General features: G+C 40.1%; 1 protein-coding gene across 30 annotated transcripts in view; it reads right to left on the bottom strand.

The window, feature by feature from the left end:
• The window catches only part of LOC138735739 (disks large-associated protein 4-like), a 482,104-nt gene that overhangs the window by 315,019 nt on the left and 143,213 nt on the right, over window positions 1–23,872 (bottom strand). For 2 of the 30 annotated variants that reach the window (XM_069884059.1, XM_069884073.1), the window contains one exon: window positions 20,458–20,495. The exons of the other annotated variants lie outside the window; for them this stretch is intronic. The gene's annotated coding sequence lies outside the window, so the exon portion shown is untranslated. The remainder of the gene's footprint in view (window positions 1–20,457; window positions 20,496–23,872) is intronic. 30 annotated transcript variants of the gene reach the window in all.

Here is a 23,872-nt window from a genome sequence, read left to right as displayed (position 1 = left end):
AAGGTTGTGGAGAAGGAATCCAGGAGGTAACATGGGCTAGAGCATAACAATGAAGTGGAATGGGAGGAAAGAAAGAGGAGTGACCATGTTTGTTGTGGCTTCCCACATTGCAGCGCGTCAGAGAAGGACCCCCGCAGATGATGAGCACAGCAGTCCTGCAGTCAGATACATCTGCTCACACGTTATCGGACTATTGAGGGCACAATAAAGGAGGAGCTTGATTGGGATTCCCAATCCAATCCAGGCTGTGACATCACACTCAAATCTTACTGGTCCACAGAATGACTAAAACTAAAAATTGACATTAGTTTCTTTTTAAAAACTGTTTATTTATTTTTTAAACCCTCATAAATTCCATGAGAGTCAATCCATCTCTCAAATATTTGGGCACTGATTTGTGATCGCACAAGGGTCAATTACCTTAAATCAAACCGCTGTAATGCAGGGGTCACCTGTATTCTCAAAAAGAAACCATTCTCACGCTGAGAAATTATAACAGTTGCTCCTTTTTGATGCTGAGTGCATTGATGAAACTCCTAGTTGACCTGGAGGGACAGAAGTGACACACCCCCAACACCCTTCAAATATTTCGAGATTGGGTGTCACTGAAGTTGCCAATCTCTAAACTCAATCTTCAGTACGTTATGTGACTAAGGACCATCCCATCTCCCAAGATGCAACCTCCATTGTTTTAAACACCCGGCAGCTGCTAAGCTTGTTAATCTCACGAGCTTGAAATAAAATGAAAAATAAAGATTCTCAGGAATTTCTGCCAAATGTGGTCTCGTGCACTTTTCCCATTGTTGATACATTCCTGACATTCTCTCTTACAAGTATCATCTCACATTGAAAAAATGGAAGGTAACTAGATGTATGTTATGGGACTGGTTTTTATTTTACAAAATACCTGTTTGGCTGCAGCAAGAACAATTTGGCACAGCCTATCTCTCATGACTAATAAAACTGTACTGACATATTTTAATATAATACAAGTATGATCGCATTCTAAGAAGTCACGTATTTAGTTAAGATTTATTCTATACTTTGAACTACATTATTTTGGGTAATTAACCTTCTGTGTGCACATTAATTACTTTGGTGCGCTGGTTGCAAAATGTGTGCATATGTACATTGTGCTTATGTCTACGACAATAAACTCATTGTTATGATGAAGATCCAACGTCATTAAAAATATGAAGGCATCACATCGAAGAATTCAATAATGACACAAGCCATTCAGACAGGAACATTGCAAATTCAAGCTGTTATTTATCCAAGGAAAGGCATGTGAACTACACCAAAAGGAACAAAAATAAGTCAGTAGATGTCCATATAAATCCATCCCACTTGTTTCTAAAGTGTCCTGGCAATTGAGCGTGCTGTGATTTTTCTTCAAGTAGCACATGGGAATCGATGAATGGATGCTACACTTGGACACAGCTCTTCAGTAAGGAAAGAAAGGACACAATTTCTGCTATTTGAAAGTACCTTTGAAGCATCTCCATGCATCTCATTGAGACCCTCGTAGGCATAGACAACAGTGACAATTCTCTCCACGATTACGCTAAAATATAAACTGCAACATTATCACAACACAGATTTCTTCACACTCGGTGAATAAGAGTCTTAAGGAAGAATCAGAGATCAGGTTTCAGATGCTGCATGGAACAGCTGTGAATAAAAGAGAGCTGGGAAGGCGAGAGGAAATGAGAAATTATTCATGAGTTGCGAGCATTAAATGTGTGAGAGGATTGGTTGCAAGTGGGACTCAGCACCTACCAAATGCAATTCCATTGCAGTCAATGGAGTGAACAGGCAGAAATCCACAGGTATTGAACCCTTTTGGCCAAAAATAAATCTTGTTCCCATGATTTCTTTTGCTTTCAGACATATTGCTCTGGGAAGTCACATTTGCCACAGATCTTGATGGCTCCCACAGAGGATCAGCCACCTTGATAAAAGCATCTGCAGGCCCTGATCCCTTTGGCGCTATTCTATCACAAAATCATGCTTGTGTCCAGAAGGAAAAAAAACACAAGTGCGGATGATGGGAAAATAAAGAGAGGTTCGAGGAACTCAACAGATCAGACCGTATCCATGGAGACAAATGCACAGTCAACATTTTGGGTCGGGACCCTTTCTTGAGACTGAAAAAGTCATTAAAAAAAAACAATGGTCCCAACCACAAATATTGACTCAATTTTTGTCCACAGATGTTGCCTGTCCTGTTCATCCCAGAACCTTCTCTTTGCTTTCCAATATTGCTTTTATCATATTTTTCTCTGCATGCAATAAAATTTTTACAAAGAAACCATTCCATTTGGTCTCTATTTCTGATAGAAACATTCCTCAAAAGGTGAGTGACTAATAGAGGGTGAACATCAGTTTGCGATGTCAATCACAAATATATCCCAGCCACCATTCCCATCACAGAGTCCAATCTTATTTCCTCTTCCCCATTGAAGCTTTGAATTTCAATGTTCATCGCCATGCTGAAATCTGCTTTGTTACATTACATGAAAGCCACAGTTAAGACCATGAGATGTAGGAACAGAAATAGGCTATTAAGCCCATTGAGTCTAGCCCACCATTTAATCATGAGCTGATCCATTTTCCCACTCAGTCCCACTACCCAGTCTTCACCCCATAATCTTTGATGCCCTGATTAATCAAGAACCTATCAATCTCTGCCTGAAACATACCCAATGGCTTGTCCTCCACAACCACCTGTAGCAACAAGTTCCACAGATTTACCACCCTCTGGCTGAGGAAATTCCTTTGCATCTGTTTTCAGCCCTTCAATCCTGAAGTTGTGCCCTCTTGTTCTCAACTCTCCCACCATGGGAGAGCAACCTTTCAACATCTACTTTGTCGTGAATGTTTTAAAATTGCTTCTTTCAGTGCACATGAAACTGGAATTTTCCATGAGCAATATACATTGATGACACATTGGTGCAGCCAGAAGTGATGCCACTTCACAGGTCCAGCAACCCAGATTTAATCATGACATATGGTGTTCCTTGCATCGTTTTTTCTATCTTCCCTCAGACAGCATGTTTTTATTCCCATTTCCCAAAGAAATACTGTATGGTCAGCAAATCAGTTTTTTTTTAAAATATGCAACGCATTTCGCTAATTTAGAAACATGTAAAGTTTATAGCCATCTGATTGTACAAGTACAACCTGATTAAACAGTGCCCAGTCAGTTCAGTTTACCAGTTTAGGGCATAGAAACAGGTCATCTTGGCCCTACAAGTCCACACAGGTTCACTCAAACAACTTCACAAGCTCCCCCTGCCTATTCTCTGCCCATAACCCTCCAACCCCCTCTTATCCATGTATATATCCAGCCTCCTCTCAAATGAAAGAATTGACTCCGCCTCAACTATTTCCTCTGGAAGATTATTCCATTCAGCCACCACTCTCTGAGTGAAGAAACATCCTCTAATGTTTCTCCTAAAATTTTGCCCCCTTACCCTCAACTTGTATCCTTTTGTTTCAACCTCCCCTACTCTCGGGGGAAGAGTCTACTTGCATCTCGTCTATCTATTCCCTTCATAATTTTAAACACCTGTATCAAATCCCCTCTCAACCATCTATGTCCTCAGTGCAAAACATGTAGACATACAACCAGACATAACACATACAGACAAACAATACATATTCAGGACAAGTGTTCCATCTATACAAATAAATATTGTTTCATGAATACGAGAGTCTTGGATGATTGTGCCAGCAGAAACACATCTCGCAAAGCACCAACATGTCACATCCATCCCTTGCCCATTTTACTCCTAAAAGCAAATTAGTTTTCTCTCTTTCCAAGTTCTGATGAAAGATCTAGGAGCTGAAGCATGAACCATTTTTTATTCATGCCTTGCTGAGAGTTTCCACCATTTTTGTTTTTAACATAATGAAAATAGGTAGATTTAAGGTGACGTGATCCAAGTAGCTGATTAGTCAAATGCTATATTTTTAACTTTGGTTCTCAAATTTCACCTTGTTGGCATTGCCTCTGAGAGAAACCATTAATGTGAACTGCACATTTATTTGCACTCCTGTTCTCTAGCAGCCAAATTCTATTGGGTTTCAAGTAACTAACGCATTATTAATGGCTTGCAATACTGCCTCACTATTCAGTCGAATTCGCCTTAGGTAGGTCACAAAGTTCCATTTGGCAGCTTAATTATACAGAAGTAGAAGGAGTTATTCCAGGGCATAGCCAGGTTAGGGGGAACAAGCTCATAAAAAAGATGCCACGACCACTGTTCCCTCAAACCTGTGTGCCTGTGTGCATACACACATTTTGCAACCAGCGCACCAAAGTAATTAATGTGCACACAGAAGGTTAATTACCCAAAATAATGTAGTTCAAAGTATACAATAAATCTTAACTAAATACGTGACTTCTTAGAATGTGATTATACTTGTATTCTATTAAAACATGCCAGTACAGTTTTATTAGTCATGAGAGATAGGCTGTACCAAAGTGATCTTGAAACAGTTGCAAGTTGATGTTTGCACAAGCATTCAGTGCGCACATACTTCTGTCACAGGAAAAATAATTGCACGTGGTTTTCTTTTATAGATGCTGTGTGACATGCTGAGTTTCTCCAGCACTTTTGTGTACTGCATGAGACCCCAGCAGAATTAGTGATGGCTCCTTTGCGAACGGGTTAGATGGGTGGCCGAGGGGTAGGAGAAATGAAGGATGTGAACAACTATGCCCATGGACTGAACAGGAGAAAATAAAGCATTTACTGGAAATTATCTCACATGATCAATCAACGCTGAAGCATTGCGATACGTGTGGCTTCAAAGTAATTCCAGGCTACTGCAAATTTCAAGACCAACGGGACTCAGTCCTCTGTTGTGATTGGTCAATGAGAAGTGGTTCTTGTTCTAATGCAATGGAAGAAGTTTTTAATAGTTTCTTTCCAGAGAGTGCGAGAACACGAGCCACTTTTAACTGTGAAAATTATGCCTGCATGCTCCATTTTTCTGCTGCTGACTTGCAAAATACAAGACGCCAAAGAGAAGGGAAGCTTTGGGTTTGGACTGGGTGCTTTCCCTGGGAAATGCAGGCAAACTGGCTGGATATTAAAGCCAATCTCTCCCAATGTTGGAGTGCACTGGAGCAGAGAGCAACACCACCATGAATGCAATGTGCTGGTGGGCCATCACCGCATCACAGGAGACTAAGCACACAGTTCAAAATGCCCCTACTTTCAAAGAATGTCGCTCCCTCAGCAACCCCCCCCCCCCCCAAACAGCTATGCCACTGAGCAATTCTAAAAATTCAGCTCTTCCAAAAGACCAAATTTGAATCGCATGTTATAGTATATGTAGTCATGCGGGAAGTGTTAACGTTCGTCCTCTCCGATTACTCAATAAAAATGGAAATACAGAGTGACTGATTACAATTCAGATGTTTAATTTGCAATTCCAGATAAGAACTTGAAGGCTTGGTTTACAACATTGCTCAAGTTATTCACAAACCTCCTGCATTTTTATGCCACCCATGATCTGTTGGACAAGCACATTTGCCAGAAATGTACTTCCATTGTGAATTCACCTTCTCATTTAAGTGAAGCATTATGGACAGACAATGCTATCACAAGAAGCTGAAAGGAGATGATGGTGCCAATACGCCCCTGGGTTAAAGGGTAATTTGAAAAATTATAGTCAAGGCTCACACATGAAATTCTGGGAAATTATCAGATGGTTTTCAATGACTGGAACTGCAGGTCAACAAAGCCACAAAATTAAAGTAAATGTTTGCCTGTCATTTCCTTTAAACTCACCAATTACTTATCTCAGTGAAAAGGTTGTTTGATTCGATTAGTGCTGAACTTGAACAAGAAATAAGAAACTACCCCACATATTCAAGCTAAGGGACTTGAGCAATGTCCTGTTTAAATATGGAAGAAATTTGGTGTGCAATTAATGATGCATACATTATATTCCAGATGTTATGGGGCCTGTTCATGGACTATTACCAAAATCTCTAGGTTCAATGCTAATACAGAACTTTGGCACTGTGTTGTCCCACTTCAGGTGCAAGTTACTTTGTTTCTTCAATATTAACTTTCAACCTGGTTTGGGGGGGTGGGGGGGGGGGAGGGGTTTTTTAAATTTTAATTTCTTATGTCCATTCTTTATTATTATGGTTTGTGCTTTTAAAATTCTTATGTATTTATCACTTTCAAAGAGCTTTTGTTTTCTGTAGCACATTCCATAATTGTACTGTACAAACTTGACTGAAAATTAATAAAATTTTTTAAAAAAAGAAATAAGGAACAATGCTGCCCATCTAGTCATCTTCCATGAAACTAATGCAGGCAGTTCTTTAAAGTATACTGCTCACACAATCTGTGATTAGTTTTGTTCTATTTTTCCTCAGATTGAAGTACCATATTGGGAAACTATCAGGCTTTTATTAACTAAAGACTGGAATAACCATCAACCTCATTGCCTGATCGAAGCAAAGAGAAAGGGGTAGGATCGGTCGCGGGAGGTATGTCCCATTGGCAGCAGCCAATCATGACGTAACAGTGGTTTACCACACCGTTATTGCACAATAATGCTGAGACAAACTGGCATGTGTTGTTTTTAAAGAAATATAGCACATGAAGGATATTGTCTGCACATTAGATCAAACTGATAATCATTTCTAGATCAGTTAATGACCATCATGTAATTGGCCATGCAGGTTGGTAGGATAGTTAAGGCGGCTGGGCTGCAATAGTCGGGGAATTAAGTTCATGAGTCGAGATCATATTGGAATGCTATAAATCTCTGGTGAGACCATACAGAGTATTGTGTTCAGTTCTGGTCACCTCATTATAACAAGGATGTAGAAGCTATGGGGATGGTGCAGAAGAGATTTACCAGGATGTTGCCTGGATTGGAAAATAAGGCTTATGAGACGAATTTACAGAGCTCAGACTTTTCTCTTTAGAATGAAGAAGGATGATAGAAGACTTAATAGATGTTGACAAGATTCAGAGAGGCATAGATATGTAGACAGCCACTGCCTTTTTCCCAGGGCGAGTGTAGCAAACACCAGAGGACATCTGTACAATGTAAGAAGAGGAAAGTTTAGGGGAGACATCTGGGGTAATTTCTTTTTAAATAAGAGAGTTGTGGGTGGGGTGCCTGGAATGCCTTTCCAGGGGTAGGTGGTGAAGGCTGAAACATTTAAGGGACTCTAAGACAAGAATATGAATGAAAGAAATATAGAGGTTTACGAGATTGGAAGGGTTTCATTTTTTTTTGTAGGAATATACAAGTCACCACAACGTCGAGAGCTGAAGGGCCTGGAGTGTTCCATGTCATATGGCCTGTGCAGTTGTTCATGTGATCCACTTTAGTGCAGCTAATGCTTGTCCAGCATCAGTCATGCAACTGTTTTAACTTCCTTCTGGGCATCCTCCAAAAAGAAGGCATTAATATCAACTTATCTGGCTTTCGTTAAACCCCATACCCCCACTCACTTCTTCCCCCATCACCTTCTTCCAGCTCTGTCTCTCTCTTATTTTCCAATCCAGGCAACATCCTGGTAAATCTCTTCTGCACCTTCCTCATCGCTTCTACATCCTTACTATAATGAGGTGACCAGAACTGAACACAATACTCTGTGTGGTCTCACCAGAAATTTATAGCATTGCGATATGATCTAGACTCTTGAGCCCTTCTTCAAGGAAGAAGAATGATCCAGAAGCAAGCTTATTGAGATAACTTGAAGGCCCAGATTGTAGAGTTTATTTTGATATTTGTCAGTTAACATACTCTTTATTAGAAATGTAATACTTTTAAAATGATGTAACTCAGATGTTGAACTTTGTGCCTGTTTCTTTTACATTTCTATTTTTCTCCCTCTATTCGCACAAATATTATAAACTCTGACCTTGTCTGGATATGAACACCTTTCGTTGGCTGGTTTCCTCCCCAAGCCAACATTGTCTGAAATGAAACTTTCTCCTTCTGGCTTTTATTTTTGAACACGACAAACAATAGATAGACACAAAATTAACTGAGTTAAAAACACAAGGCTTTAGCCTTTACATACCTTATTTAAGTTTTGAGAAACAACAGAATATAGGACTCAAATTAATATAACAACAATATACTGAATACAAAAATCATAGAAAAATTCATAAGGTCCAAAAACAAAGTTCCTCTTTCCCCAGCATCCCCTCCCCAAATTCAAAAGGGCACAGGCAGCAGAGAATAGAGGGAGATAAAAAGAAAAAACAGAAAAGAAAAAGAAACAGGCACAAGGTTCGACATCTGAGTCACATCATTTCAAAAGTATTACATTTCTAATAAAGAGTATGCTAACTGACAAATATCAAAATAAATCTGGGCCTTCAATTATCTCAATAAGGTTGCTTCTGGATCATTCTTCTTCCTTGAAGAAGGGCTCAGGCCAAAAACGTCGACAATATATCTTTGCTTTTTTGGATGTTGAGTTCCTCCAGTCATTTTTAATGCAACTGCTGATGCTACTGAGTGCATGATGCTTTTATTAACTAAAATTTCTGCCAGCAGAAATGGAAGATTTTGAAGAATCTTTTAAAAATTGAAGGATTGATAGTCTCAGATTGTGATCCTGCACACTGTATCTGTCACTGGGGGCATAATATGACATTATTTTCTCTGCACTGATCACAATGTTATAGTCAACCACCTGTGATTGGTAGACAATAATCACCGGCATTTTTATCAGCCTGCAGTAGCTTGAGGTTTTATACAGCAGAGGAAGGCTTGGGGTCAACTTATTGCATGATAGGGATGAGGAGATGGTCTTGAGGATGAGAAGATTAATACACTGGGAGAAGTTGATGGCTCTGGACCTGATCTTGCTGGAGTTTAGAAGGATGAGGTGGGGATCTCACTGAAACCTGACCAACATTGAAAGGTCTAGATAGGGTTGATGTGGAGGGGATGTTTCCAGCAATTGGAGAGTCTATGACCAGAGGGCACAGCCTAGGAATAAAAGAGATGAGAAATTTTTTTTCGCAAAAGAGTAGTGAAACTGGAATTCATTGCTAGAGACTGCTGTAGAGACCAAGTCATTGGAGAAATTTAAGGCACGGATTGATAGGCTCCTAATTAGTAAGGATGCCAAAGATTACAGAAGGCAGGAGAATGAGGTTGAGAGGAAAAATAGATCAGATCAGCAGAGTTGATGGGCCAAATATCTCCAACATCTTATGATCTTGTGGTCATCTTTTATTTTAATATTGTGCATGAATAGAGTTTTTGCTATTAAGAACCTCATGCTCTCCCTTTCCAGAGCACCCTTACTGCCACAGGCAAAGCTGTGAGCTCTGCCCCGTAGGTTCTGACAGGACCAGTGAAGGTCCCACTTTCTTGTGCAACTTTTTGCAAAAAAAATGCCATGGCATGACATCATGTATCCTTGGCCAATTCCAGAAGTTTCTGGGTGAGTTGGAAATGGGATTAAGTATAACCTGTAATCTCCAATTTCTAGACACTGAACAATAATTGCATTAATTTCAGTTCGCTTTATTCTGCTCAACAGAAAATCAAATGGGCAGCACCGTGCGGGTAGAGATGAATGTTCGGTATTATAGTACCAGCGACATGGCTTCGAATCTGGCACTGCCTGTAAGGAGTTTTCTCCCCTCGGGCTTGTAGGTTAATTTGGGCGGCATGGATTTAAATGGTCGGATTCGGCTTCTACCGTATGATTTTTAAAAATTAAGACCTTGATGTGGACAATTTCTTCGAGTATGACGATTCAGGGAACGTTTTCAAATTTTTGGTGTACCCAGCTAGTGTTCTTGTTCAGTCAGAGTGACATCACAATTTCCAAAGGGTTTGTTGGCCAACAAACTTCCTGTTTCTACCAAATTATATGCAGTGTGAATCTGCTTTCAGTTCCACAGAATAAACTGAGTCAAAGATAACTCTACGCAACACAGAGTTCTCTAGCAGTGGGAAGGATGTGGTACCAAGAGGGAAATGAAAACAACACTGAATAAGAACAGATAAATAATTACTTTCTGCCAAATCAAATATTCATGCATAATATTAAAATAAAAGATTACCACAAGATCATAAGATGTTGGAGATATTTGGCCCATCAACTCTGCTGATCTGATCTATTTTTCCTCTCAACCTCATTCTCCTGCCTTCTTCCTGTAATCTTTGGCATCCTTACTAATTAGGAGCCTATCAATCTGTGCCTTAAATTTCTCCAATGACTTGGTCTCTACAGCAGTCTCTAGCAATGAATTCCAGTTTCACTACTCTTTTGTGAAAGAAATTTCTCATCTCTTTTATTCCTAGGCTGTGCCCTCTGGTCATAGACTCTCCAATTGCTGGAAACATCCCCTCCACATCAACCCTATCTAGACCTTTCAATGTTAGTCAGGTTTCAGTGAGATCCCCACCTCATCCTTCTAAACTCCAGCAAGATCAGGTCCAGAGCCATCAACTTCTCCCAGTGTATTAATCTTCTCATCCTCAAGACCATCTCCAACACCAGCACATCCCTCCTGAGATTGAATAATTGACAGAACACATGAACCTTGGAAAGACAATGGTATCCAACGGCATTGTTGAGTATTAGCCCTGGATTTAACTGCTGATGGAAAGATTGTGGTACGGATGACTTTCATGGGAAGGTCATTTTTCCATTTCAGTGATTTAAGCGTTGAAGTATCTTGGATTGAATATTAAATATAAATGATGAAAGCCAAATTTTATTGGTTATGACTGTCAAATTCAGCATTCTGAAAGAGCTGAAGAAAGCAGCCTCTATCCTCATGGTCCCTCACCATCATGGTCAGGCCCTTTTCACACTGATACCATCAGGAAGGAGGTACAAGATCCTGAAGATGAACACCCAGCAGTACACGGACAGCCTCTTCCCCTCTGTCATCAGATTTCTGAATGGACAATGAACCACAGACACTTCCTCATTTTCTCCTATTTTTGCACTGTTTTATTTATTTGTTTTTAAAATGCAACTTTACAGCATTATTTCCATTTATGATGCTGCCACAAAAGTATAAATTTCATGACATGTTCATGACAATACATCCTGATTCTGAATTCCAATTTCATTGTTTCTCTGTTGTGCGTGCGATGATTGATGCTTTGCAAATTCTGTTTGAGAAGTTGTGCGAGCAGCCTGAGCAAACAATAAGAAGCTGGATGGACTCAGCGGATCAGGCCACATGCATGGAGAGAAATGGACAGTCAACGTTACTGGTTGGGACCCCTTTTTGACCTTCAGTCAATGTCTCATCAGGTGCTGAAATCAAAGACTTCCAATTGCTCCATCGCAAAGTCGTCGCAGGGAGCATTATTCACTGCGTTCTCTGCGAGCAAATATTCATGCTCTCCAATAGGTTGACGAGTGAACATGAGAATCAATGAGCCACAAGGATCAGAACAGTTCAGGCATCATGTGCATCAACTGGGTATTGACTTTGTTGCAAGAAATTGCCTCAATTATTCTGGGCTCTGGATAGGGAGGGCTATCAACATCCATTCCCCTCCAGTTAGGAATATCCAAGTTTAGTTGTGAAAATGACCGGATGCAAACTGGGTCTTGGACCAGTGATCCAGAGAAATGAGCTTAAATCCCACCAAGGCACCTTAAGAATTTAATGTAAGTAAACAAAGCAGTAATAATAATTATGAATCAACTGGATTATTGTGAGAATCTACAAGATTTAAATTTAGACATACAGTACAACATGATAACAGGCCCTTCTGGCCCATGCCGTCCAATTAAACCTAAATGACTGACAACTCCTGTACGTTTTGAAAGGTGGAAAGAACCTGAAGCGCCTGTAGGAAACCCACGCAGGCAGGGGGAAAATGTTCAAACTCCTTACAGATGGCGCCAGACTCAAACCTAGGTGGCTGGCACTGTAATTGTGTTGCTCTAACCACTATGCTAACCATTTAAAGTGGTTCTAGATTCGTTAATGTGATTGGGACTTCAAACCACTTTTGTAATTGACGGAGAAATTAAAGACATAATAATTGCTGGTGCTCTCAGTGACATCCACAACATGTGCATGAATGAAATAAGAGTCTGCATGCATACTGGGCAAGGACAGAATGAGCAGCTCAAGGCTAACATTCATTGCTAATGCTCAGCCTTGAATAATGGGTGAGAGGCTGGAAGGAAATTGCTATCCCAAGATCAGGGGGGGTGGGGGGGGGGGGGGGAGCAACCTTGTCGAGCAAGAAATAAGGTGTTGCAAAAAAATGCTCACAGAGAGCTCACACGGCAGAAGTTATAACTCTAACGTAAAATGACAGTTTGATTGTGTTATTATGCACATAAAAGTCCCAATTTGTCAACAACTATTTTAGTTATTTCAAATCCTATTTCATCCAACAACTCTTTTTTAAAAATTCATCTCTTCACTGGCTCAGAACATAAACAATGCAACTCGAGGAGTCACGTGATGGAGTAGTGGCCGGACAGTGAACTCCAGCCCTCTCCAGAAAAGTCGGGAAAAACAAAGGAAAACACAAAGGCACAGAAATAAAAGTTACAGAAAAGTGAGTATAAAGGTGGAAAGAAGATGGCGACAAAAAAAGAAAAATCGAAAGCAACGGTAAGAAGAGAGGAAGAGAAGACAAAGGAGGAAAAAGGTGAAGGCCTTACCTGTCCGAAGAGGCCCGCTGCGGAGAGAGAAACCCGCTCCCTCAGGTCGGTAAATAATGGACTACAAAAATGGCTCGCTGAGCCGAGTAAAAGTGCGCAACCGCGCATGAAAAAAAACACACCGACGGGAGGGGGGACCAGCTGGGGAGTCGATCTCCACAGCCGGCAACGACAGCTGCAGAACACCTGCAGCAAGAAGAGACCACAGAAGACAATAGAAACAAGAAAGAAGAGAAGGAAAGGGCAACAAAGAAACAACAGATGGCCAACCCAGAGGAAGAAGAAGAGGAAGAGGAAGAGTACAGGGAAATAGAAGAAGAAAAGAAAGGCAAGGTAAAGGAGGTACTTTCTCTTATTAAAGGATACATGGAGTCATTTAAAGAATGGCAAACACAGGAATTTAATGATTTAAGAAAAAGAATAAACAACACAGAAGAGAAAATGAATAAAATAGAGATGACCTTAACAGAAATGGGAGAGAAAATGGACAAGATGGAAGAGCGGGCAGTAGCAGCAGAAATGGAGGTAGAAGACTTAAAAAAGAAATTGGAGGAATCTAATAAAAAAAACTAAAGAGACACAAGAACTACTAGCTCAAAAAATAGATACAATGGAAAACCATAACAGAAGAAATAACATAAAGATAGTGGGCCTTAAGGAAGATGAAGAAGGCAAGAATATGAGGGAGTTTATAAAAGAGTGGATCCCTAAGACCCTAGGATGTCCAGAACTACAGCAAGAAATGGAAATAGAAAGGGCACATAGAGTATTGGCCTCTAAACCACAACCACAACAAAAACCAAGATCTATTGTAGTAAAATTCCTAAGATATACTACAAGAGAAAAGGTACTGGAGAAGACAATGGAAAAAGTAAGAGAGGGCAACAAACCACTGGAGTATAAAGGGCAAAAAATCTTCATTTATCCAGATATAAGTTTTGAACTCCTAAAGAAGAGAAAAGAGTTCAATACAGCAAAGGCGATTTTATGGAAGAAAGGGTATAAATTTATACTAAAGCATCCAGCGGTATTGAAAATATTTATTCCAGGACAACAAAACAGACTATTCTCGGATCCAGAAGAAGCACGAAAATTTGCAGAACAATTACAAAAATAGACTGAGGGATGAAGACGTGTAATGAGAGTAAAAATGATCACGATTGATATGTATGTGGGTAAAGACAAAAATAGACTGAGGGATGAAGACGGGAAATGAGAGTAAAAATGATCACGATTGATATGTATGCGGGTAAAGAGGTATAAGAGTGAATAGAGACAATGAGCATACGTGAATGTATCTGTACTTAGAGGAAAATATAGATAGTATAGACAAGAATTAATAAGGGAAGGTAATGGAATAGAGAGAATAAGGAGGGAATTAAAAGAGTGACCTTTGTGACATATGAAAAGTGAAATCTTTTCTGGGGGAGGCGGGGTGGGGGGAAATAGCGGTCACTGCAAAATCAGTTGACGCTTGCGAGTGGATTCGCAAATCCAAATGGAGAGGGGAGATGTGGTTGTCCGACAAGGGATAAAGGACAACTCAGGAGGGGAAGGGGAGATTGGGGATAAAGAAGATAGAAATAGGAGAATAAGGAAAATGTTGGATGTTGTAGGAATGTTGTCTTATAAAGAGTTGAAAATAAGAAAACAGAAATGGAAAAGGAGGAAAGGTAATGATGGAAAAACGGAAAGAGAAGATAAACAAAATATAAAATGGCTACGCTGAACTATATGACTTTAAATATTAATGGAATACATAATCAAATTAAAAGGAAGAAACTACTAAATTTAAATGAATAAATGTATTCCATTAGAAAAAATAACATATAGGTTAAGAAATAATATTGAAATATTCGAACAAGTATAGGAGCCTTACATTAAATACAATAGCGAAAACCTACCGGGGACAAACATTACCTAAGTTGATGGAAGGAGAAGGAAAGAAAAGAATGGACTCAGTAGAATTTCTGGTGTATTTTTGTTGAATGACAACATTGTCTGACTGGCTTAATGGAACCTAGATTGTATACCTAAAATGGATGAGAGGGGGGGGGGTGGCTTGGGAGGAGGGAGGGGGGGGGGGAGAAAAAGTCACTGTATATGTGTGAAAAAGAAATAGTGTATATCATGGCTAATGTGATTTATGGTGTGAAAAATAAAAAAATTTAAAAAAAACAATGCAACTCAAATCCAAACCACAAAAAAGTCCACCTGAAGTTTCTCAATGCTTTCCCACAAACCCAGACATGTAAAGTGGATTGTTGGAATGGTTAAGTTCAATGGAATACACTATTTCCCACTACTGAGTGCATCTACAGGGAACGCTGCCATCAGAGGGCAGCAACAATCATCAAAGTCCCACACCACCCAGAAAGCACTCCGTTCTCATGGCTACCAACAGGAAAGACTCGTGCCACAAGACTCGTGGCCACCAGGTTCTTCCACCATCAGACTCTTCAACAACAAACTCAATGATAGACTTATTTAAGGACTTTTACTCGTGCCCTTGATTGATTTTCTTGTGTTCTCTCTGTATTGCAGTTTGTTTAAATTTGACTTTGTTTACAGTTTTTCACTTTGTTTACTTTTATGCTGTGTACAATTTATTTTTTGCATTAGCAATTGGTAGTAATTCTACCGCGCCTGGAAGAGAAAGTAATCTCAGGGTTGTATGTGATATCATGTATGTACCTCTGACAATAAATCTGAATCAGAAATCTGAAATGTGCAGGTGAAGCTCAGTTGGTCACAGAATAGCCATAGGAAGTAAAACTGAATCCCTGACTTCCTCATTTGAAAACCACAGTCAGTACAAGTTAGAAACAACGTCTCCTCCTCACTGACAATCGGCACAGGCGCACCTCAAGAATGTTGTGCTTGGCCTACTGCGGCTATGACACTATGGTCATCGGCAGAATCATAGACGGCAATGAGGAAGCATACAGTTGTGAGCTAGTTGTGGTGACAAAATAACAACCTTCCACTAAACTTGCACTCAACATTAGCAACATTGCAGACTTAGGAGGAGGAAATCCAGGAGAACACAAACCAGTCCTCATCAAGGGGTCAGCGGTGGAAAAGGTTAAAAGCATCAAATTCCTGGGTGTCAAAATCTCTGAAGGTCTATCATGGGTCCTCCATGTTGATGAGGCAATCACGAAGAAGGCTACACTTTGTGAGAAGTCCTTCATGAGTAATCTGAGGAGATTTGGTACGTCACCAAACACTTGCAAATTTCTAAGATGTGCCGTGGAGAACATTCTGACTGGTTGCCGATGCACAGGACAGGAAAAGATTACAGAGTTGTGAACTCAACCAGCGCCATTACGAGCACAAGTCTTCACTCCAACGAGAAGATCTACGAGAGATATTGTCTAAAGAAAGCAGCCTCTATCATCAAGGACCCTCATAACCCAGGCCATATCCTCTTCACACCGTCACCACTAGGAAATAGGTACAGGAGCCTGAAGACGAGCACCCAACAGTACAAAACAGCTTCTTCCCCTCTGCCATCAGATTTCTGAATGGACCGACACTATTACACTCTCCACTTTTGTGCTAATTTTTAAAAAAAAGTAATTTATAATAATATTTGCACCAGTAAATGCTGCCTCAAAACAACCAGTTTTGTGACATGCTCATGACAACTTTAAGGCCTGCAGCCTTCTCTAGCTGTGCCGTGGGAAGGAGGAGGAAGGGGGAGGAGGTGCACAAGCTAATAGATAAGAGATAATAGGTGGATACAAATGGGTGGGTAGAAGAGGGGGGGGGGGCTAAACATGAGAAATGAGAGGGAGAGAGGACAGAGGTCTGAGCATTTTGAGGAAAGGTCTGGCCCAAAACATATACAGCACATGTACGATTATCCAAAATGTTTGGGATTGGACACTTTTCGGTTAAGCAGATTTTTCAGATTATTGAGAAATTGCTTTAAGTAGCCCAGTAGCATCAGGCAGGATTACTTGCATCAGCAGTTAAACAACAAGAAAAAAAAACAATGAGGGGCTTTCAAGCATGAAATAATGTTTAATTCTTACAAAAAAAAACACTATCTCTGCTTACAAAATAAGATAAATGCATAAATTTAAGAAAAGACCTTTTTTTCCCCCCCAACTTTCAAAATTTCTGTTAACTGAGAATTTAAGTTATGGTTTTCGGATAATCGGAAATGTACTGTATTACCTTTTACTCCATCTGGATGCTGCACGACCTGTTGAGTTTCTCCATCACTTTTGTGTGGTGCACTAAACCCCAGCATCTGCAGGCAATCTTGTTTTTACCTCTGGTTCAGTTCAATGCTCACACACTCCACAGTTTGATCATCAACCAGCATTCAAGTAAAACAATGCAATATTTTCTCTAAATATCTAAAATATACCTCAGAACTACACAGTTTTAAATTTATCAAAACATCTTCAGCATCAAAGAGCCTTCTTATCAATGCTCTGCTAACAATTTTCTACTCGAGTACGAAACCATGCATTTTACTTGTTGTTGATTATTTTATTTGCAATAATAATTTGTAGCTTCTTTGTTTTAACTTGCAAACGATTTATTTATAAAATTTAGATCAATGCAAAATCTATGGATAAATGCAACCAAATTTTGGAAGACAAAAACTCCTTGATCCAGCAAGATCACTACGCAGTCTAACCTATCAGTGATTCTATTCATTTATTTACTCCCCAGAGAATAACCAGCATAGAATTTCCTCCAGTCTACAGAGCAGCACAGGACCAAAAAAAAAAATCACAAGACACGTTTACATTTATGCTGGCATTATTGCTTGACCTTAAATGTGACATTATGAATGCTTTTGATTCCACATTACTCAGTGAAATTGCAAGTTTCTCAAGGCTACATGTTCCACAGAAACAAAAAAAAGGACCCTTACATCCTCTTTACTTGCATCCTGCTTCATCCCCAAGAATTGGCTCAGCAGGAGGACAACCCAATGTCAGACCACAAGAACGTACGAAATAGGAGCAGGTGTAGGCCATCGGCCCGTTAAGCCTGCTCGTCCATTCAATGAGATCATAGCAGATCTGATGGTCGGCTCATCTCCACCTACCTGCCTTTTCCCCATATCACTTAAATCCCCAACTACGTAAAAATCTATCTAACTTTATCTTATTTACAGTATATTTTCTTAGGTCATCTCCACTGCTTCAATGGGCAGCAAATTCCAGAGATTCAACACCCTCTGGGAAAACCAGACATTAGAGTTTCTTCTCAACTTCATCCTAAATCTACCACCCTGGGTCTTGCGGCTCTGTCCCTATTCTGGTCTCCCCCACCAATAGAAACAACTAATCTATCTTTATTTTCCTTATGCTTTTCATAATTTTAAACATTTCCATGAGATCCCCTCTCATTCTTCCAAATTCCAATGAGCACAATCCCAAACGACTCAAACTCTCCTCATAGGCCAACTCCCTCATCTCTGGAATCAACCTGGTGAACCACTCTTGCATTGCCTCCAAAGCCAATACATTCTTCCTGAAGTAAGAAAACCAGAACAACACAGATGCAGCCTTACCAGTACTTGGTACAGTTGCAACATAACCTCCCGGCTCCAACATTCAATCCCTCTACCAATAAAGGCCAATATCCCATTTGCCTTCTTGAAAGCCTGCTGCACTTGAAAACCAACATTTTGTGATTCATGCACAAGCACTCCCAAGTCCTTCTGTGTGGCCGCATACTGCAATCACTTGCCATTTAAATAGTAATCTGATCTTCCATTTTCCCTTCCAACCTTTCCTTCTTTCAGGTACTCAGAGAGGACACTTATTGTCACCTATTTTTGAATAAACACTTATAATGTAATTAAGAGTATGACAGTGTGATAGTACAGATTCTATCACCAATGTGTTTACGTACATATGGTAATGTAGGATGACTGTGATTGGCTGAGAGTGTAGCCACACCTAGTGGCAGGTCTTAAAGGATTGTTCCTAGCCAGACCAGGTCATTCTGGACTGGTCGACCGACTTGTGATATGCTCCAGTCTTTTGGTTAATAAAAGTTTTAGTTTGGATCAACAAGTCTTTGGTTCTTTTGACAAACATTACAGACAGGAATCCTTCACAATATATTGTTGCTGTTTGGCAATGGTCCTCTCATTTTATCCAGTACTCACAAGTTTTAACAACTAAAGACAGGAGTTTACAGAAGGGAGGAGGAGAGAAAAAGAGGGAACAGAAGGAATACAAGCTAATGTATAAGCGATTATGGATATCGGTGGGAGGGCAGAAGAGAATAAAAGCTAAGTGATGGGGAGTGACTAGATCCCTGAATGGAAGGGGAGGTGAAGGGACGGGGGTGCTGAGGGATAGGGAAAGAGAGTGGCAGGAGGAATTTAATGGTATTTGAGTTCTAGACGTATCTTGCCTGCAGCTATCTTCATGTTCTAAACGTATCCTGTTCAATGTTTGAAATGTAACCATTTATTTATTTTTAATAGAATCGCTTCTACATTGTATTTGGAGAACAGGTCACAATTAAATATAAGCATTGAAAACAATTCTTATTGAACAATAACAACATTTCTCTCAATACATGAATTTTCATCATTTGAAACAGATGTGCCAATTCAGTCTTCCCAAACAATGTGCTCAAAAGAGCTGTCAGGTGATATGTGACTTGTTTCAACTGGAAGGGGAATGGTTGTAAGCTGCTGCCATATTCTTTGATGACTACTTTGAGATTTCTATTTCTGCAAGGCAGACAGTATCCTACCACCTGCAATTGGACAGGAGCTGCATGTTTAAATACTTAACTATTTTAGCAGGAAAGGGGAAAACATCTCCACACATCTCACTTGTCAAGAAGACGCAACAGCGACTGCACTTTCTGAGTGGACGGAAGCGGGCAAGGCGACCAGCCACCATCATGTGTCAACCTTCCACAGTAGCTCTAATCGAGTGTGTCCTGGCTGACTACATCACAGTGGTACGGATGCCGTAGAGCATTGGATCGGAGGTCAACCCACAGGATCACTGGAATCTCCCTCTTCAGACTCCCCCTCAACATGCAGCTCCTGTCCAAATGCAGGTGGGAGGGTGATCTACCGGGATCATCGACTGAAGAGGGCACACAAAATCATTGAGGACCCCTTCCATCCTGCACACAGCATCTTTCAGTTGCTCCCATCAGGAATGGGATGCAGATGGGTCAGACGCAGCGCCACCAGGCTGAGGTACAGTTTCTTTTCACTCCATGGACAGTGAGAACACTGAAACAACCAAAGGAACTGCTCACACTAACCATACATGACTCGTGTTGACAAAATAATATTTATTTAGGTGTGTATATTAATACTCATCTGCATTATGGATTGTCTGTCTGTGTGTTTTGCACAGAGGACTGAAAAACACTGTTTTGTTGGGTTGCAATTTGTGCAATCAGATGACAATAAACTGGACTTGAAAACAAACCATCTGTGTGACAGACACACTGCGGCAGATCATACCTGATCTGATATCTAGGATTGCTCCCACCCAAACTAGTTCCATAACCATGTTTAACCACACCACTGCCAGTGATCTTGTGGCCTCTGTTCCTTGACTTGCCCATGAGAGGTCAGGTCACCGATGATAACTGTGACCTGGCCCTATCTGTGTCTTGCTGGCAAAGTCCTGCTTCAAACTTGTTGATGAGACAAAGTACAGAAATAGAGTCTTGGGCCCAACTTGCCCGTGTCTAATTTCCTGTTTTTGGCCTATACTTTTCCTATCAGTGTCCCTAGCCAAGAGTCTTTTAAATGTTAAAATTGTACCTGAGCCTACCTCCTTACTCTGGCATCTTGTTCTGCAGATCCACGATCCTTTGTGCAATAAAATAAAATAAAAAATATTTTAAAATCCCATATTCACCCCTTTTGGTTGTTGTTGCTTTCACCTTTAACTTGTGCCCTTGATTTTTGGACTGTTCCCCTGGAACAGAGACCATGGCTATTTGCCTCATCTCTGACCCAAAGTGGCAGACTGAGGGACAAATAATTTCCTATCATTATGGGATGTGGTTTGGATCCTTTTCACTCAGGAATGTCTTGAACAAATTGGAATGGCTGGAATATTTTCAATATATTTTTGGGAGGATCTTGGCATGGTTTGCAGGAATATTTGTCACCCATCCCTAACTACCCAGGAACTGAGAAACTGATGTGACAGATATTTGCATATTTGCCAGACGAGAGTAAAGATGACCGATTTCCTTCCTTAATCAGAATTGTCACGAACATCTCACAAAATTCATGGAAACCACCTTACAAAAGTAGTCCAAGAAATCTCATGGTAGTGGGGGAGAAGCTCTCCTTGTGCTGTTGAGTGCTCATCTTCAGGCTCCTGTACCTTTTTCCCCCAATGGTAGCAGAGTGAAGAGGGCATGGCCTGGGTGGTGGGGGTCCTTGAAGCGAGATGATGTTTTCTTAAGACACTGCCTCTTATACATGTCCTCAACTTAAAAGGCACTTGAACCAGATGTATCTTTATAACAACTTGGTAGCTTTGTGTTCATCAGTCTTCATGACCTTTTAAGAAATCAACACAACACAAAATCCACACAAGACAAAATCTTGTTCAAATCTGATAAAGAAAATGAGATTGTCACAATATTGTATCATTCATTAGATTATGATACTCTTTCAGGTCAAACTTCATTGCATGTGCCAGGGCCATTTTCACAAGATGAAAATCTTTCCATGCAATCGCCAACATTTTATTATATTTCAGTTTCAATCCCTCACTATGAAGCATTTAAATTACTTTCCCAACCACTACCAGCTCTTCAACTCAGATAGAATTTGTTTACTCCAGGCCCTTTCATGAAATTCTACACGCTCCATGGTTCTGTTGCAAACTCCTTTTATTTAATTTGCTGGTCACATGAATTGTCCCCAGTAATTTTTGTTTAGTCAATGACAGATTTATATCCCTGTTAGAATAAATTATATGAAATAACAAATGCCTTGGAGAGATATTTGACTAATTCAATGAATGGAATTTTGATGATGGCCTCAGACAAGAAAGTCAACAGAACCTGCCTGATGAGAAAATGCATTTATAATTTTCTTTTCAGCTTTATTGCACCATTGATGATTTTTCATCACAGGGCGAGAAGGAAAGTACAAGTCTTGACCAGATCACTTTAGTTGTCAGAAATTGCTATGATCTTGGATTTTTTTTTTGCTGACTTTTCAACATAAAATATGATTGGGCTAATAGTGTACAGGCTCCATCCTTCTTTCACGCTCAACCCTATTCCATTCTCCTGCAAAAGTCCCTTGGAGAAACCACTGCTGTCAATGGGATGGAATCACTGTCAGGGATTCATGCACCAACCAAATTGGTTGATAATCCAGAGAATGACAGCACTGAGGGGAAGACAGTTGGGAAATGGCTGAGCGGGTTCAGTATGCCACCTCTGGAACAGAACAGCATCCTTTAAATATTACATTGGTCCGTGAAAATACTTCGATGCTTTCTCATGAAACTCGAGGCACAGTGCTTCAAAGAGGCCCACCATATTCCACATCCACACACACACACTACAGCAGTCTCTTTTCTGCCCTAAAGGTCTGAGCACAAACACGTTCACACTAGATTTGGATTTCTCTTTGTTTTCTAATTTGCATTGTCTATAATCAGAGCTGAATCACAGCATTCATTTGACGCAAAATGATTGCAATGAATGCATGATCAATGTGTTTCTAACTTCTAACAAAGGAGCTTAAACGTGATGTAATTTATTCAATTGCTCTTGAGAAACCATCTGAAATTTGCCACAAAAACTTGCTCCAAATGATCTTCAAGGAACAATCATTGTTCATAATCTACATTATATAAATTAAATCGCCTTGAAGAAAATAACTGAAGGCATAAATGGATTAACATATTTACAAATTCTACAGGCTTATCCAGATCATTTTGAATTTCTTGGAGTCAAAAGCATGGCCTACCTCTGAATCTTTGGTAGTCCCAATTTGGGAATTGAAGACTTAGTCAAGAATGGTCAATAAAAATTTGTGACCAGAGTCTAATGTGCATATTGTGACAGGTTATATGACAAATAAATGTTTTTAAAAGAGACAGGCCATGGGGGTTTTGAGTGTAGGTTACTTCACAAAGCAATACTTGCAAAACACATCTCATTTAAAATGTCAGAACTTGGGTCAAGTCAGACATCCAGCTGCAGTGCCTTTGCGAAGAAAATGAAAACTACTTTGGAATGAACTTCTGAAGGTGCAAATGAAACAGTCCATGCTCAGAGGCTGATGAGATCTTTCAAAGATTGGGTTTGGGGCCCTCCCCCGGGGGGGGGGGGGCGTGGAAAGAAGAGGGAAAGGGAGGGGGAGATGGTGGAAGATCCTATTTTAAGATGGGTTGTGAGTTCTGAGTTCAGTCTATTGAAAAACCCTTGTAGTCCTTACAAGAGGAAATTGCTGGGTAGAGTGCTTCTCTTGAAATAAGGGAAACTAGAGGAACTCTGTGGTGACCTGGAAGAGGAGGCTATCATTTGGAAAACCCATGATGGGGAAGTTTCTTTGGCAAGACACTAAAGTACTGATCATGGGAAATCAGTTTGTGTGTGTTCAATGAGCAACAAATCTCTTTCTGAAACCAAAATGAACCTTCCTGAGTGGTAACCATTTACCTTTGAGACAAGAGCCTGGTGAAAATTCATAAATTTTAGATTCTATGCACAGTATAAGAATTGCCTGATACCGGTGAACTTAGAAGAGTGAGAGGTGAGAATGGACTGTGAATCAAAGAACATTCCTGAACATATACACTACATACATGTGTGCTTAGAATTAGAAGGGGGTTAAGTTAGCTCAAGTTAATAGTAAAATGTTTAAGTTTGATCCTGTTTTTATGTTTAAAGAAAATTAAAAGCAACTTTTGTCTTGGTGAATTTCTAATGCTGCTGGGTTTTGGGTCCTCTGGAGTCGTAACAAAACTAACTCTGCAAGAATTGGTGAAATATTGCAACTCCATATATATATATTGACCAAACCTGCATCTCAATCGAGTGTCATTTAAAAAAAAATTCTACTTTTCAGTAGAGGGATGAGAGAAAGCAGTTGGCTGATCGAGGCCACTGTCCAAGACACTGCCTGAAACCATCATTGGAATACCACAAGTAAATCTGAGCATTTGAATGGCATCTTAATGCAACAAAGTGTTTCACTGCTGTGGTTTT

This window comes from Narcine bancroftii, chromosome 6 (assembly GCF_036971445.1).
Source record: "Narcine bancroftii isolate sNarBan1 chromosome 6, sNarBan1.hap1, whole genome shotgun sequence".
Taxonomy (NCBI): Eukaryota; Metazoa; Chordata; class Chondrichthyes; order Torpediniformes; family Narcinidae; genus Narcine; species Narcine bancroftii.
This window is presented reverse-complemented; position numbering and strand designations above follow the sequence as displayed.